The following is a 14,512-nucleotide window of genomic DNA, read 5'->3' as shown; positions in this document are numbered from 1 at the left end:
GCCACTGTTTTTATCAGCTGTGACTAAAAGACCTGATAAGAACATTCTAATTGTAGAGAAGGAAGAGTTTATTTGGGGGCTCACAGTTTCAGAGGTCTCAGTCCACAGACAGCCAGCTCCATTCCTCGGGGCTCAAGGTGAGGCAGAACATCATGGTGGAAGAGTGTGGCAGAGGGAAGGGGCTCACATGATGATCAGAAAGCAGAAAGAGACTCCACTCTCCAGATACAAAATAAATACCCCAAAGGTACACCCCCAATGACCCACCTCCTTCAACCATCCCCTGCCCACCTTCAATTACCACTCAGTTGATCCCATTAGAGGATCAATTCACTGCTTAGGTTAGGGCTCTCATAACCCAATCATTTCTTCTCTGAAATTTCTTGCATTGTCTCACACATCAGTTTTGGGGGGACACCTCACATCCAAACCATAACTGTCATATAAGTAGAGGAAATCAGGACACAAGACACTTACAATAAAGATGATATGAGGGACTTTGGTTGTAGCTCAATGGTACAGTGCTCACATATCATGCATGAGGCATTGAGTTTGATCCTTAGCACTACATAAAAATAAAATAAAGGTATTGTGCGCACCTACAACTAATATATATATATATATATATATATATATATATATATATATATATATATATATATGAAAGAAAGATGATGTGAAGATATATGCAGAAGGTGGCCATATATAAGCCAAGGAGAGAGGCCTCAGAAGGAACCAACCCCATCAACACCTTGAACTTGGACCTGGAGCCTCCAGAATTGTGAGCAAATAAATTTCTGTCCATTCAATCGGTGTCCCAGCAGCCCTACCTAACTAATATTATACTTAAGTGAACATTTACGACCAACAAGGACATTTCCCTACATATTTAAGAATATAACCGTAAAAACCAGGAAATGAATCCTGACACGTTACCACCTAACCCTAACCCTAATCCTTAGCTTTCATTCAGGTTTCACCAGTTGTTCCTATAACTTCCACATCCACGGATTCACCAATTATGGTGAAAAATATTTGAAAAAATTTTTTTTCTGCACCAAACAAATACAGACTTTTTGCTTGTTGTTATTCCCTAAATAAAACAGTATAACTACTATCTATCTGGCGTTTGCACTGTATTAGAGATGACTTAAAGTCTATGGGAAGACGTGCATAAGATCTATAAAAATACTGCATGACTGCACAAGAGACTTGTGCATTAATGGATGTTGGTATCTGCTGGGGATCCTGGACCAATCTCCCACTGATATTGAGAGATGAATATTTTGGGATAGTTCCTCTTTCCCTCCCTTCCCCATGGAAGCATGAGGGGAATGGTTTTTCTTCTCTTCACAGTGAGATCCTGATACAGCTACTGAACATAAAGTTCACAAAAGTGTGGGGGCTCCTGTCTATGAGAGGTCTCTCCTGGGGTTCCTAACTCTCAGGGATGTTCACTCCGAGCCTTCAGAAATTTCTCCCTTGGACTTGAGGTTTCCCTACCCTGCACTTGTCCCCATAGAGGTTTCTGCCTTGGTAAATTGAGAGTCTGTTTCTACCTGTTTGTCTCTTTAAGCAGTTCTCCGATGGATCCAAGAAGAGTGGTGGATTTCCCGTTCATTCAGCTTTTCATGTGTCAGGACGCCGAGGAGACTTCCAAGCTCTTGACCTGCTGGACCAGAAACTGGAATCTCCGCCTAATGGGTCTGAATATTCTAAAATATTTCTCTGCCAGATGATGACCTGTGAAGCCAGATAAGCCGCATTCCGTCTGAGGCTTCATTTCATACATGTTCTGTGTGTTACGTGTGAGACTTCGTGAAAGACTGGAAATGACGGGCTTTAGGGTTGGCCAGACATGCTCTGTAGCCTTGATGGCTGTGTACCTGGGTGACTCTGGATGTGTTATTTAATCTCTCTGCCTCAGCTGTATAACATACAAGATGGAAATTGGATTACACTCCTTAGAGTCTCCATCATTACTGCCGTTATTTTTATGCCTAATGTAGAGAACAGGGGGTAGTTGGCTGGGGGAGTGAGGACTCTCTTCTGGTCCCTTAAATTTCTTTTGCGCTCTGCTATTCTAGTTCACTTCTGCCCCCTCTGTCTTCTACATTAAGCCTTCAGTCTCACCCTTGTCTCTTTCTGAGGATAGTCTGTCTATAGAGCTCTGCTGTAAAATCAGGTTCTTGTACAAAATAGGAATCCAGGAAAACCCGACATAGGTTTAGATCTAAATGAAATTTATAAGTTGGTGATTTGTTTCCAGCTTATTGTCTTTCCGGAATCACCATAATAATGTGACACTCCCTATGTGTTCCATTAGCACAAATTAGGTGGTGTTGAGTAACATCTGAATTTTAGTGACCATGTCAGTGTTTAGTGTACTGTTGAGGATGGAGTTGGGTTTGGCCACAGAAATTCCACAGCTCCTTTCTCCTCTGAATTGTAAAGGGAAGTGAGCAGACTCTTCAAGGTCCCTCATCAGGAAGACTCTGGACACACCCAGATGAGTATACTCTGTTTGTTTCTAGCAACCTTCCTTGTCAGATGAGCTAAAAGGTCAACTATTTATTAAGGTGGAGCAACAATGAGGTGAGCCCTGGTTGAGTCATGGGCTGGGAGTTGGAGCACTTTGAAGCTGATGACGGTTGGGTCCATGTTAAGTTAGTTTTCTCCTCTTGTTGCTGTTTCCAAAGTCATGAGGAGAAAAAGGGGAGAAGAGGAGAACAAAGAGAAGCAAAAAGCACAGGGATGGGGGACAGGAGAGGATAGATGGTGAGGAGGAAAGAAAGAAGAAGAAGGGATCAAGACTTTGCTGAGCGCTCACCATACGCTGGGAGCTGTTGTCCACACTCACACGGTTCTCTGTGTCCTCCTTACAGCCACCCTGTAGAGTAGCTATCTGGGAAAAGTAAATAGGTATCATAAAAGGTTAAGAAAATAGTCCCGTCACTTAGGGAGTAAGTAATGGAGGTGGGACTGGGCTTGGTGGAGGGAGCTCAAGTCCAGTGCTTCCCTGTTGCATCCTTCCAAGGTGCCAGGACCCTGACATCCAAGCAACCCGAGTGCTGAGCCTTGGGTATGTACCAGGGACAATGGGGATTTTCAGCCAGGAGTCATCAGGGGACCCTGGGGAATGAGGGGAAAGCGAGAGGCCTCAGAGCATGGTGCCCACGGAGGGCACAGGGTGGGAGACTCTTTCTGCAAGTCTCTCTGGTTGGAAGGCGAGGAGTGGGGAGGGGCTGGGGCCTGGTGGGCCTGCATGCTGGAGCGGTGGGCTTGGCTTCTAGAGGGGGGTGCCGAGGAAACTCCTTCTCAGGGAAATAACTTGACGACATCTGCCCCATTAAACTGGCTCCGTGGGGATGACGGAAGGTGGGTCGGAAGGAGTTGAAAGTGAACCCATGAGTCCCAGGGGGTTTCTGGTGCTAGAACGAAAGTCCATAGTTGTCCCAGATGGAGGCAAGGAGGCCCGGGCCTTGGTAACCCATGTGGGCTCAGTTCAGAAGGAAAGGAAGAAAGTTCAGGTGGGATTGAGACACTCCAACTCAACTGTAGGTTCAGGCAACTCTTTTGGGATCTCTGTGAAATGTGAGTAGACATGGAAGAGAGGTCGTGGGAAGCAGGAAGCAAGGACCCTGGACCTGGATGAAGGGTTGGAGCTGAGGTTTCAGAGGTCAGCCTCTTCCCCAAGAGGACAGGGGCCCAGTGACTATGGGAATGGATTGCTGAGGGGGATGATGGGACAGGAGCTCACTGACACTGAGATTAGGGACTAAGAGGCTAGGGTGTGGGTGTGCTGTCCAGGTGGATATTGAATTTATGTAAGCTGGTAGCAAATACTAAGGTGGAGAGGGAGACCCAGCCAAGTGCTAAAGTGCTCCGTGAGTGTGACTTCTTGGTGCTCACTTTAATAGAATCTTAGTGAGAGGTAGACAGAAGGCTGATAAAATAGTCTGAACCATAAAAGAACAAAGTGGTTAGTAGGAGGAGGAAAAAATAATGCCCTGATAACATTATTATGCTGATTCTACCACTGTGGTCCATATAAGAGATGAATAACTCCCATAGGAAGGGTCTACAGAGTTGATATCCCCAGGGAAGAGACAGGATCCACAAAGTCCAGGAAGTAGAAAGAATGTCACAGAGAGATTATGTCATCCTGGAGATGACTTGTGGTGCATCGAGGTTTTCTGTTTCATTGACTATTCTTACACTATTTCACATCAGGATACTGTTTAAATTATTATAGCTTTCTAATAAAATTTAGTTTCTTGTGTTTCAAGTTCGACTTTCTTGTTTTTATCCTGCCTCCCACCCCTGCCCCAATTCTTAGCTATTTTCACTTAATAAAATTATCCCACTCGTATCCGGATGAGAAGCTGCATTAAGTGTGTACTTCAATTTAGATAAAATTGACACACACTTATCCTTTGTTGCAGGTCAAGTTCCCTGGGAAGCAGAGTCAGATTTGCACAAGTGGGTTTATCAGGGAGAGCCCTTGGGATTACCACCCCTGGGCAGATAGCAGTGAGACTGAGTAGAGGAAGCCACAGGGAGTTCTGGAGCTGGGGTGAGCTTCAGAGTGTTCAAATGGGGGCCAGGGGGCGGGACTTTGTAAAGCTTCCTCCCCACCATTGATGGGCCAGTGTCCAGAGTGAACTACCCAGAGGAGAAGGTGTTGAACTTGGGAGGCCTGGGGTGGCTTTCTCCAGTTGAGGAGATTCCTGGAGAATCACTCAGCTAGGAGCCACTGCAGCAGACACTCTGAGCAGCTAAGGGGATGGGTGCCCTGGTCTCAAAGTGGGACGTGTGATTGGTACCTCCCAGGACCTACTTCACCCATTTGTATCCTTCCATCTGGGCGAGTGTTCTGTCTTCTCATTTATTCAAGTTTGCTTTTCCCAGACATTTAAGATTTACATTGTTACAAAGATTCATATTGTTGTTGTATTCCTTTTTCATATAATATCTACTGCACTGTTTGCTAAATTTATTAGGTTATTTTGTATTTTGTGTTGATAGGGTGAATGAAACATTTTCACTTTATATTTTCTAATTGGTTATTTTTAGCATGTAGAAATAATATACACAGGTTACTATATTTTTTGTATCTGGGTCGAGGTATAACTGATACCCAATGAGCTGCACACATTTGAAGTGTATACTTGGAAGACTTTTTAAAAATTAACTAATTGATTGATTTGTTCTAATTTGTTATACATGACAGCAGAATGCGTTTTGATTCATAGTTAGTACACAAATGGAGCACAATTTTTCATTTCTCTGGTTGTATACAAAGTACAGTCACACCATTCATGTCTTCATACATTGTATACCTAGGATAATGATGTCCATCTCATTCCACCGTCTTCTCTACCCCCATGCTCCCCCCTCCCCTTTGCCCCATTCAAAGTTCCTCCATTCCTTCCATGTTCCCCCACCCCATCCCCTGACCCCCATTATGGGTCAGCATCCACTTATGAGAGAAAACATTCGACTTTTGGTTTTTGGGGAGTGGCTTACTTCGCTTAGCATGATATTCTCCAACTCCATCCATTTACTTGCAAATTCCATGATTTTATTCTACTTTAATGCTGAGTGATATTCCATTGTGTGTATTTACCACAGTTTCTTTATCCATTAGAAAAACTAGGGATAACAGGAACATATCTCAACATTGTAAAAGCTATACTTGGAAGAGTTTTTTTTAATATTTATTTTTTAGTTGTAGTTGGATACAATATCTTTTTATTTATTTATTTTTATGTGGTGCTGAGGATTTAACCTGGGGCCTCACGCGTGCTAGGCGAGTGCTGTACCACTGAGCCACAATTCCAGCCCACATGGAAGACTTTTGACATACACATTTTCAAAAACATCACTACAGTCAAAATAATGAGCACATCCAGGACTCCAAATGCTTTCTTATGTCCTTTGTCATCGCACCCTCACTGCCACCAGCCCCTGGCCCAAAGCAACCATTCATCTGCTTTTTGGCAGATGAGTTTTATACTCTAAGCTAGTTCCAGTTCTTTCATATCTTTTGCTGATATTCAGAGTGGTCAGGCTTTTAAATTTAAGTCCCACTGGTGGCACTAGTATGTCATTGCGTTTTGTTTTGTTTTGTTTGGATGCTGGGGATGGAACCCAGGGCCTCAGGCCTGCAGGCAAACTCTCTACCATTGACCTATACCCCAATGTTATGGTTTTCATTTGCATTACCAAGAGCAATGGTATTGAAAATCTTTTCCTGTGGTTATTGTATTTATTTTTATCAAAACCTATTAACTGATTATTTCTAAAATATTGGCTTATTTGAGTTTTCTAGATACAAGTGAATTATGTAAAAATAATCATATTTATTCCCTGCTCTGAATAGTGATGTTAGTTACTTTTTTCTTCTGATTTCACTGCTGAAAACTTTATTTATTTATTTTTGAGGCACCAGGGATTGAACCTAGGGGTGCTTAACCACTGAGCCCCAGCCCCAGTCCCCCCTCTTTTTAATATTTCTTTTTTTGTTGTTGTTGTAGTTGGACACAATACCTTTATTTTATTTATTTATTTTTATGTGGTGCTGAAAATTAAACCCAGGGCCTTGGACTTGCTAGGCAAGTGCTCGCCAGCCCAGCCCCAGCCCTTTTTAATTTTTATTTTGAGGCAGGGTCTTACTAAGTTTGTTAAGGGCCTCACTAAGTTGCTAAGGCTGGTCTTGAACTTGTGATCTTCCTGCCTCAGCCTCCCAAGTTGCTTGGATTATAGGTGTGTACTACCACACCAAGCTTGCTGAGAACTTTAAATAATAATGGTATCCTTGTCTTTTCCTTGGATTTGGCATAGTTTTATAGCAAAAGCTGACACTTGCATTAGAATACTTAAATCTTTAAATATACTTGTATACCATCCTAATTGCTATGATGCTAAGAAGTTTAAAGCAATTACATGTCTTTTTTCTCAGTTATTTAAAGAAATATATAAGTATGGATTCTCCATTTTAGTTATAAAAATGGGATCAGACCCTATATATTATGTTCTATTTTAAAGCTTTTTATAGTGAGCATCTTCCCATGCATTTAATATTGTGTACAACATCATGATTGAAGGCTGATTAGTGTTTCATTTTAGAAATTCCATAATTTAATTGACCAAACTTCTACTATAGGATTTTTTTAAATATAGTTTTTTAGTTGTAGTTGGACGCAATACCTTTATTTAATTCATATATTTATTTTATGTGGTGCTGAGGATCGAACCCAGGGCCTTGCACATGCTAGGCGAGACTCTATTGCTGAGCCCCAGCCCCAGCCCCTTCCACTCTAGGATTTTTGTATTTATACTTTCTCTTTTGCTCTTCCATATTTTTAAAGATAATATTCCAGTCATTGACTCTTAGGGCACATGTTGGTTTATTAATTTAGGCTCAAATTCTTAGATGTGCAAAGTTAGGCAAAGAGTCTACAATAGTTCTGTTGTATGAAGTTGTCACTCAAAGGCTTTGGATTTGCCATGAAATGATTCTCATGAGAGTTGGGAGGTGTTTACGTGCTTACCAGCACTTTGATCTGTTCTGAGGACTGCGGAGGTAGTTATTGCTACTTCAATAATTTGCATTTGCCTTTGAAGACAGAGAGTACTTTAAATATGTGTTTTATTTTTGTTTTCCATTTTAGTTCTTTATTTCCTCACCTTTTTTTTAAAAAAAATCATATGTAGAGTTGATCCTTATTATATGTGAATTCTCTACTTACAGATTCACCTAATGAAATTTATTTGTTACCTCCAAATCATTCCATAGTCATGGGGCTTTCATGGTCACACACAAACGTGTGCAGAGCAGTGAGAGGTTTGGTTGTGCAATGCATTTGCTTCCAGCTGAGGTCCACAAGGCAAAGCTCTGCCTTTCCGTTTTAAGGATCCTTTTCGTGGCCCCTTTGGCCCTGTATTTTTCACATTTTTGTGCCTTTTGCTCATGATTAAAATGGTCCTCAAGCAGAGTGCTGAAGAGACGTCTAGTGGTCCTCAGGGCAATAAGGCTGCGGAGTGCCTTGTTGGGAAGACAGATGTGGTAGGTAAGTTTTGTTCAGGCATAAGTCATAGCAGTGATGGCCATGAACTCAATGCTGAAGAATCAACATTCTATACGCAATAAGGTGTCGGCAGACAGAAACTCACATAAAATAGTTATGTTCTGATTTGTTGGTGAGGCTCCCAGGCATCTAATCTTGTGTTTTCCCCGGGGAAGCCTTGGTTCAGTATCTGCTAGTTCAGTGTTTGCAGCAACTGTATACAACTCAGCTATGGCAGATCATGAGAACAACTCTACCACGTCTTCTATGATTTTTCTCCCAGTGATTTAGAAAGTCTGTTTTCAGACCTCACAGTTTGCCCCCTTCTGTGCACTTATTTCTTGGAATCCCTTGCCATCGGTGTTCCAGTTTAGACTCTACCAGCATGAGATTAAGAAGTTGGAAGAAAAGGAAAAGCCAAAGGTTCCTCCAGCAGCTGACAGACCTGTGGGCAGATGACGGCTTCCTGGTCTCCCTGCCAGGCGAGGGCTGCAGCAGCTTGGCAGGGGAGCTCACACGGTGCCTGCTCTGGTGCGTCAGACAGCGGAGATGGTCCTCAGCAGCTTCCTGAAATTTCTGTGTATTGTTTCCCAAAAGCCAACCACCGTGTTCCCTGATCTCCGCTTCCTTTGATTTTCCAAGGATTCTGTCAACGCCTGATGCCCTGTTTTGCATTCCGTAGACAAAGAATAGACTCCTAGTTGGAAGAGATCCCTGCCACAAAAGTCAAGTTAACAAGAGGAAAAACAGAGAAGTTCACTAACGTGCATTTCACATATCCATGGGATACATTCCCGGAATGAGCAGCTCTCAAAGAGGCAGCCGTGAATTCAGCTTATCAAGCATCTTCTACAACGTATAGCAAATTTATAGAGAGGTGACAAAACAAAAGAAAAAGAGCTGGGTCTCTAAGGATGGCAAGCAGTCCTTCCTATTTTAGGGTGACATAGTCTGGTCTCCCACGATTCTCTTTGAAATATTAGACTGGTTTCTGTTTTTCTCACTGAAACCTAATACAACATTAATACTGAAGGAGGCGTGCCTGTGTGGAGGGAGGAAGCGGTGTACTGTGGCCCCTGCAGGTGCTCAGCAAAATCCATGACCCCCTTCTTCATGGGCGTAGAGCTGAGTGGCACTTCTTGCTTTCCTTGCATCTGGGTGGAGTTTGGAGTCTAAGATTCTTCCCCATTCCTTTTCTACCACCTACACTATGCCATGAACCAAAAATCAATTTTACTGTAATAAGTCACAGAGGTGTCTTTTTTTTTTTTTTTTTTTAAGTAGTCAGCCGAGGCTCTGGCTGTGGCTCAGTGGTAGCGCACTTGCCTGGTGTGAGTGAGACACTGAGTTCAAGTCTCAGCACCGCATGTAAATAAATAAAATAAAGGTCTATTGGGCTGGGGATATAGCTCAGTCAGTAGAATGCTATCTCACATGCACAAGGTCCTGGGTTCAATCCCCAGCACCAAAAAAATAAAAAAATAATAAAAGTCTATCAACAACTAAAAAATTTTTTTAAAAAAGAAAGCAGTCAGCCTACTCTCATAAAAAGACTTTTCTTAATTGTACTAGAGCTTACTTTTCATAATAAAAATAATTCTATTATAATCAATGGTAGCAGTGAAAGAGTGTCTATTGGTTCCCTTCCAAAGAAGATAAAAAACTTGGTGTGGTTTTTCTCCTGTCCACTTTCACGCCTCTTTGTTTTTGTTGATGGTTTCTGTAGGAGCATCCCAGGGTATAATCAACTGCCTTTTGACATTTGCATTCTATACTGTAATCACGTCTCTAGCTAGGTTTAGGCTTCAGTGCCACATATAATGGGTTTTAACTATCCAGCCTTTGATAGCACAAATGAGCTTTTGTTAAGTTCTTTACTTGTCCTGTATCTTGGTTTCTGTAAAAATCCTTTTGGTATTTGTTATGGTTTGGATCTTAAATGCTCCAAAAGCCCATATGCTAAAAGTTTGGTCACCAGCCTGTGGCACTGTTGGGAGGTGATGGAGCTCTTACGAGGTGGGGCCTCGTGGGAGAAAGTTTGGTTATTGGGTGTGCCCTTGAAGGGGATATTGGGATTCTGGCTCTTTCCCTCTCTCTCTGTGCTTACTGGCTTCCGTGAAGTCAGCAGCTTCACTACCACAAGCTTCTGTCATGATGTTCAGCTTCCCATCAAACCAAAGCATCAGGGACAAGCCATAAAAGACTGAAACCTTTGACACTGTGAGCCAAAATAAACCTATTTTCCTTTAAGTTTATCTCAGGTGTATTGTCACAGTGACAGAAAGCTGACTAACACAGTGTTTTGTCTTAAGAAAGATACAGAGAAGATATGCTTTCTAAGTTGTTGAAGAGTGGAGACTATTTCTTTGTTGTTTTTATACAGAAACAGGAACTTGACTGAGTCCATAGTCTTGATTAAGTACTCCATTTCCTCAAAACCAGTAGCTGAAACTTGTTCTTTAAGCACTTAGTGTGGTTTTATGGAAGAAATTGAAAACAGATGGGCTTTTTCCTCTTTAGGTCACCTTTCCCTCTCTCCCTAACACTTATAAGAATTTTTTGCTATTTATAAATTCTATTACTAATATTTATAGCTTGGTTTCTTGTCGTTAACTTTGCTTAGTACTCAGTGAGCCCCTTTGAAACGTCAATACTATTGCCGGATATGGTACCCCAGGGCTCTGTCTGCATTACCTATAACAGCCCTACCAGGTCACCCCCACTCTGTGGGTGCAGCAATGAAGGCTTGGGGACCCATAGGAATTCGACAGTAGAGTGGAGATTTTGCACTTGGGTAGGTCTGAGCTGTTGGACACTTTCTGTGCAGTTCTTTCAGAGATAAAGACAGTGAGCCTCATGTATCATCTATTATCTGGGACTTGTCTTTTGTTTTTGGGCTCCTGATTCTCCTCCAGAGACATGGCACCTGCCTGGACAGGGGATTAGTGTGGCCTTTGTCTCATTCTTTTCTCCTGTATCCTCGCAGAACTTGGCAAACTTATTCTCTATGTTCAGCAGCTATTTTCTTTTCTTTTTTTTTTTTTTTTTGTGGTGCTGAGGATTGAACCCAGGGCCTTGTGCATGCGAGGCAAGCACCCTACCAACTGAGCTATGTCCCCAGCCCCTCAGCAGCTATTTTCTGCAATTTGGTTCCTGCTCTTTTCTGATGGTAAGGCAGAGCTAATTTTTTTTTTATTGGATTTTTAGGTTTCTTTGTTTCACCTCCTCCATTTCCTTTCATATTTCTCTGCCTTCTAGCCAGATCCACGGACATCTCAGTCCCTCCACCTTTTGGTTCAAATCTTGTTTGCAGCCTTCTCTGTGTTCTCGCATTTTCTCCTGTCTTGGGTATCAACTAATACGTGGGATGATTTTCTTCCCACATCTGCAACCTGAGTACCTCACTCTCTGACTTTTATGTCCCAGGATATTGTCAAAGGCCCCAGGGTGGTTTTAGTCACTTTAATAGCCTGCCCTGTGCTTTCCCATAAGCAATAGCAGTGGATGCACTTAGAATCTTCCTCACATTGTAAGGAAGAGAGAGGTCCACAGAACTTGAATCACCAGCAAAGCAGTAAGTACATCCTTCTGAGAGGCAAGCGGAGGCAGCTGAAGTAGAATTGAGTGAGGGGAGAGCCCCCCTTTTGGGCCACACCTTTGGCTGCAGGGGTCATCCTGTTGGACCTGGCTCTGTGCTTGGGTTGGCCTCTGTACCTGCAGTTTTACCTGGCAAGGCCATGATGCTGTGGCCGCCACATTAAGCCCAAGCCCCTGCCACCCGATCCATGTGCCACTTGTCTTAATTGTCACATAGGTTCAGGCATGGGAAGCAGGAGGGGGAGATAATCTGGAGATCAGTCCAGCACTTCTCATTTAACCATCTGAACCCCTTCCCTTTGTGGACTTGCGCCTGGCCCTCAGGACAAGGGGCTGTAGTGCAAGAAGAATTTACAGAGCCAGTTTATCTACCGCCTTGGAAAAGTACTGGCCTGAGGAACAGAGAGGGCAGGGAAGACCATTGGCAGTAGGTCTGGGGGACAGGTGGTGGCTGCGGGTCGCTTTACACTGATTGTTACGCAGAAGATTGGGCTGTGCCTTTTGCATACAGAACATCACCAGGACGCAGCATCACAGAATCCAAGCTCTTCCGCAATGGCTCTGCCAAGATGGGCCCACGGGGGTTTGTGAACAGTTGGTTTAATAGCTCTATGGCCACTCCTATGGCGGGAGGTCACTTCTAAGACCTGGAGTTCAGTGCCAGATGGTCTATTAGGTCTGGGCCCCGCCCTGGAACTCCACTTCTGGTGCATCACCTTCCTCTCTCCACGTGATCCACCCCTACCTGGCTGTAGGATATTGTTATCAGATGGAGCTAATTGAAGCTGGAAAAGTACACTCCCCACCCCTAGCCTCTTTCTTGCAGCGCGGCTTTTATTGGCAACACTGTGCCTGGGAGAAATCTGACTCCCCCAGCCTTAGCCTGGAATTATCTACATCCGTCTCCCTCTGTCTCATTCCTTCCTCTCCTGCATTACTGACCTGTTGGATCCCTATTCTATGAACCCTCTGTATGAGCCTTGGGAGTGGCACTTCTGTTGATGGTGAAGTCAGAGGCACTGATGCCCTTGGTCCTGACGTTAGATCTTGACCTGCTGTTGGCAGCTGCAGCACGCACAACCAAGCAGCACTGGGCATTTTGCTCACGTTTCCAGGTCTCCATCCTTCTCTGCCCTGCTCTGTGCCCTGGGAGCCTGGCCCATATGGTCTACCTCGGTGGTGTCCTGGAGCCTGCAAGGGATGACTGAGAGCACCTCTTCCTAACTCTGTTTGGTGATCATAGTAGGAATATTTACACCACAGAAATTGGCAAACACTACATTCAAGTTCTCTCTCTCACATACTTCAGAGCTTGTTGATAAATATGTATTTGCCAGCCCACCACTGAATCTACAACAATTTATTCCTTGCCCTCTGGATTTTGCTTGGGTTTGGCCACTGGGAAGCACCCATGGGAATGAAGAGTGGGAAGAGAATGTGGTCGGGGTAGTCATTTTCCTTGTTCCTCCCTAACAGACCCCCATAGAGTGGCTGCATTTCTCTCCAAAGGCTTCAGCTGCTGTCAGAAACCTTTGCCATGAATCCCTCCTCTCTGGATGCCAGACACTGCCACCCTTTCCTTCTTCAGATCTGTGGGTGGGAATAATCCAAAGCACTGTACCTTCCCTGAACTCTACCCATGCACCTCAGTGACACTCTAGCAACCCACCAAGTAGGGTCCACCTGGTTTGCTTTTGTGACCCTGACAATACACAACCCAGGCACCTTCAGCTGGGTGGGACAGCCTGGTGTGTGCTCTTCCTGGAACTCTTCATGGCTTTGCTTGGGATATTTCCTGCAAATGCGGTCACATCTGGAATCTCAATATGTACTTTAAATAGAAGGAAAAGCGTGGCTGGGTGCAGTGGGGCACGCCTGTAATCCCAGTGGCTTGGGAGGCTAGACAGGAGAATTGTGAGTCCAAAGCCAGCCTCAGCAACAGTGAGGCATTAAGCCACTCAGCGAGACCCTGTCTCTAAATAAAATACAAAATAGGGTTGAGGATGTGGCTCAGTGGTCAAGTGCCCCTGAGATCAATCCCCAGTACCAAAAAAAAAGAAAGAAAAGAAAAGAAAGATAGAAAGAAAAGATCCTGTCTTAAGGGGTAGGAGCAAAGTGCTGCCTGCTCACCACCTTCCTCATCTTGCAAAGCCACCAGGGATGCACGTAACTAGAACTCCCAAGGACCCAAGAAACACAATTTAAACACCATGTTCCTGGAAGACGGTGACTTCTATTTCCAGGAACCTAGAGAAAAGGAATAAACTAAAGGCATCTCTTCAATATATCACTTATACAGTTGACCCTCTGCATCTGGATTCTGCATCTGCAGATTTAGCCAATGGCAGATTGACAATATTTGAAAAATAACATTGTGTCTGTACTGAACATGTACAGACTTCTCCTTCTTCTTCATTTTTGGTATGGGGGATTGAATTCAAGGGCACTTGATCACTGAGCATATCCCTGCCCTGTTTTGCATTTTATTTAGAGATAGGGTCTCAGTGATTTGCTTAGCTCCTCACTTTTGCTGAGGCTGGCTTTGAACTCGCCATTCTCCTGTCTCAGCCTCCCGAGCCGCTAAGATAGCAGGCATGTGCCACCGTGCCGGGCCAGACTTTTTTGGTTGCTATTATTCCCTAAGAAATCCTAACAACTGCTTACAGAGAATTTACATTGTACTACTAATTATTAGTCATCTAGAGATGATCTGAAATGTGTGGATGCACACATCACAGGTTTTATCTAGATGCTCCACCATTTTATATAAGGACTTGCGCACTCATGAGTCTTGTATCTCGGGATCCTGGAACCACGGTTGGCATACTTACTATATGCCAGGC

The sequence above is a fragment of the Marmota flaviventris genome, chromosome 3 (assembly GCF_047511675.1).
Source record: "Marmota flaviventris isolate mMarFla1 chromosome 3, mMarFla1.hap1, whole genome shotgun sequence".
In the NCBI taxonomy this organism is placed as follows: Eukaryota; Metazoa; Chordata; class Mammalia; order Rodentia; family Sciuridae; genus Marmota; species Marmota flaviventris.
The sequence above is the reverse complement of the archived record's forward strand: the minus strand, read 5'-3'. Positions refer to the sequence as shown.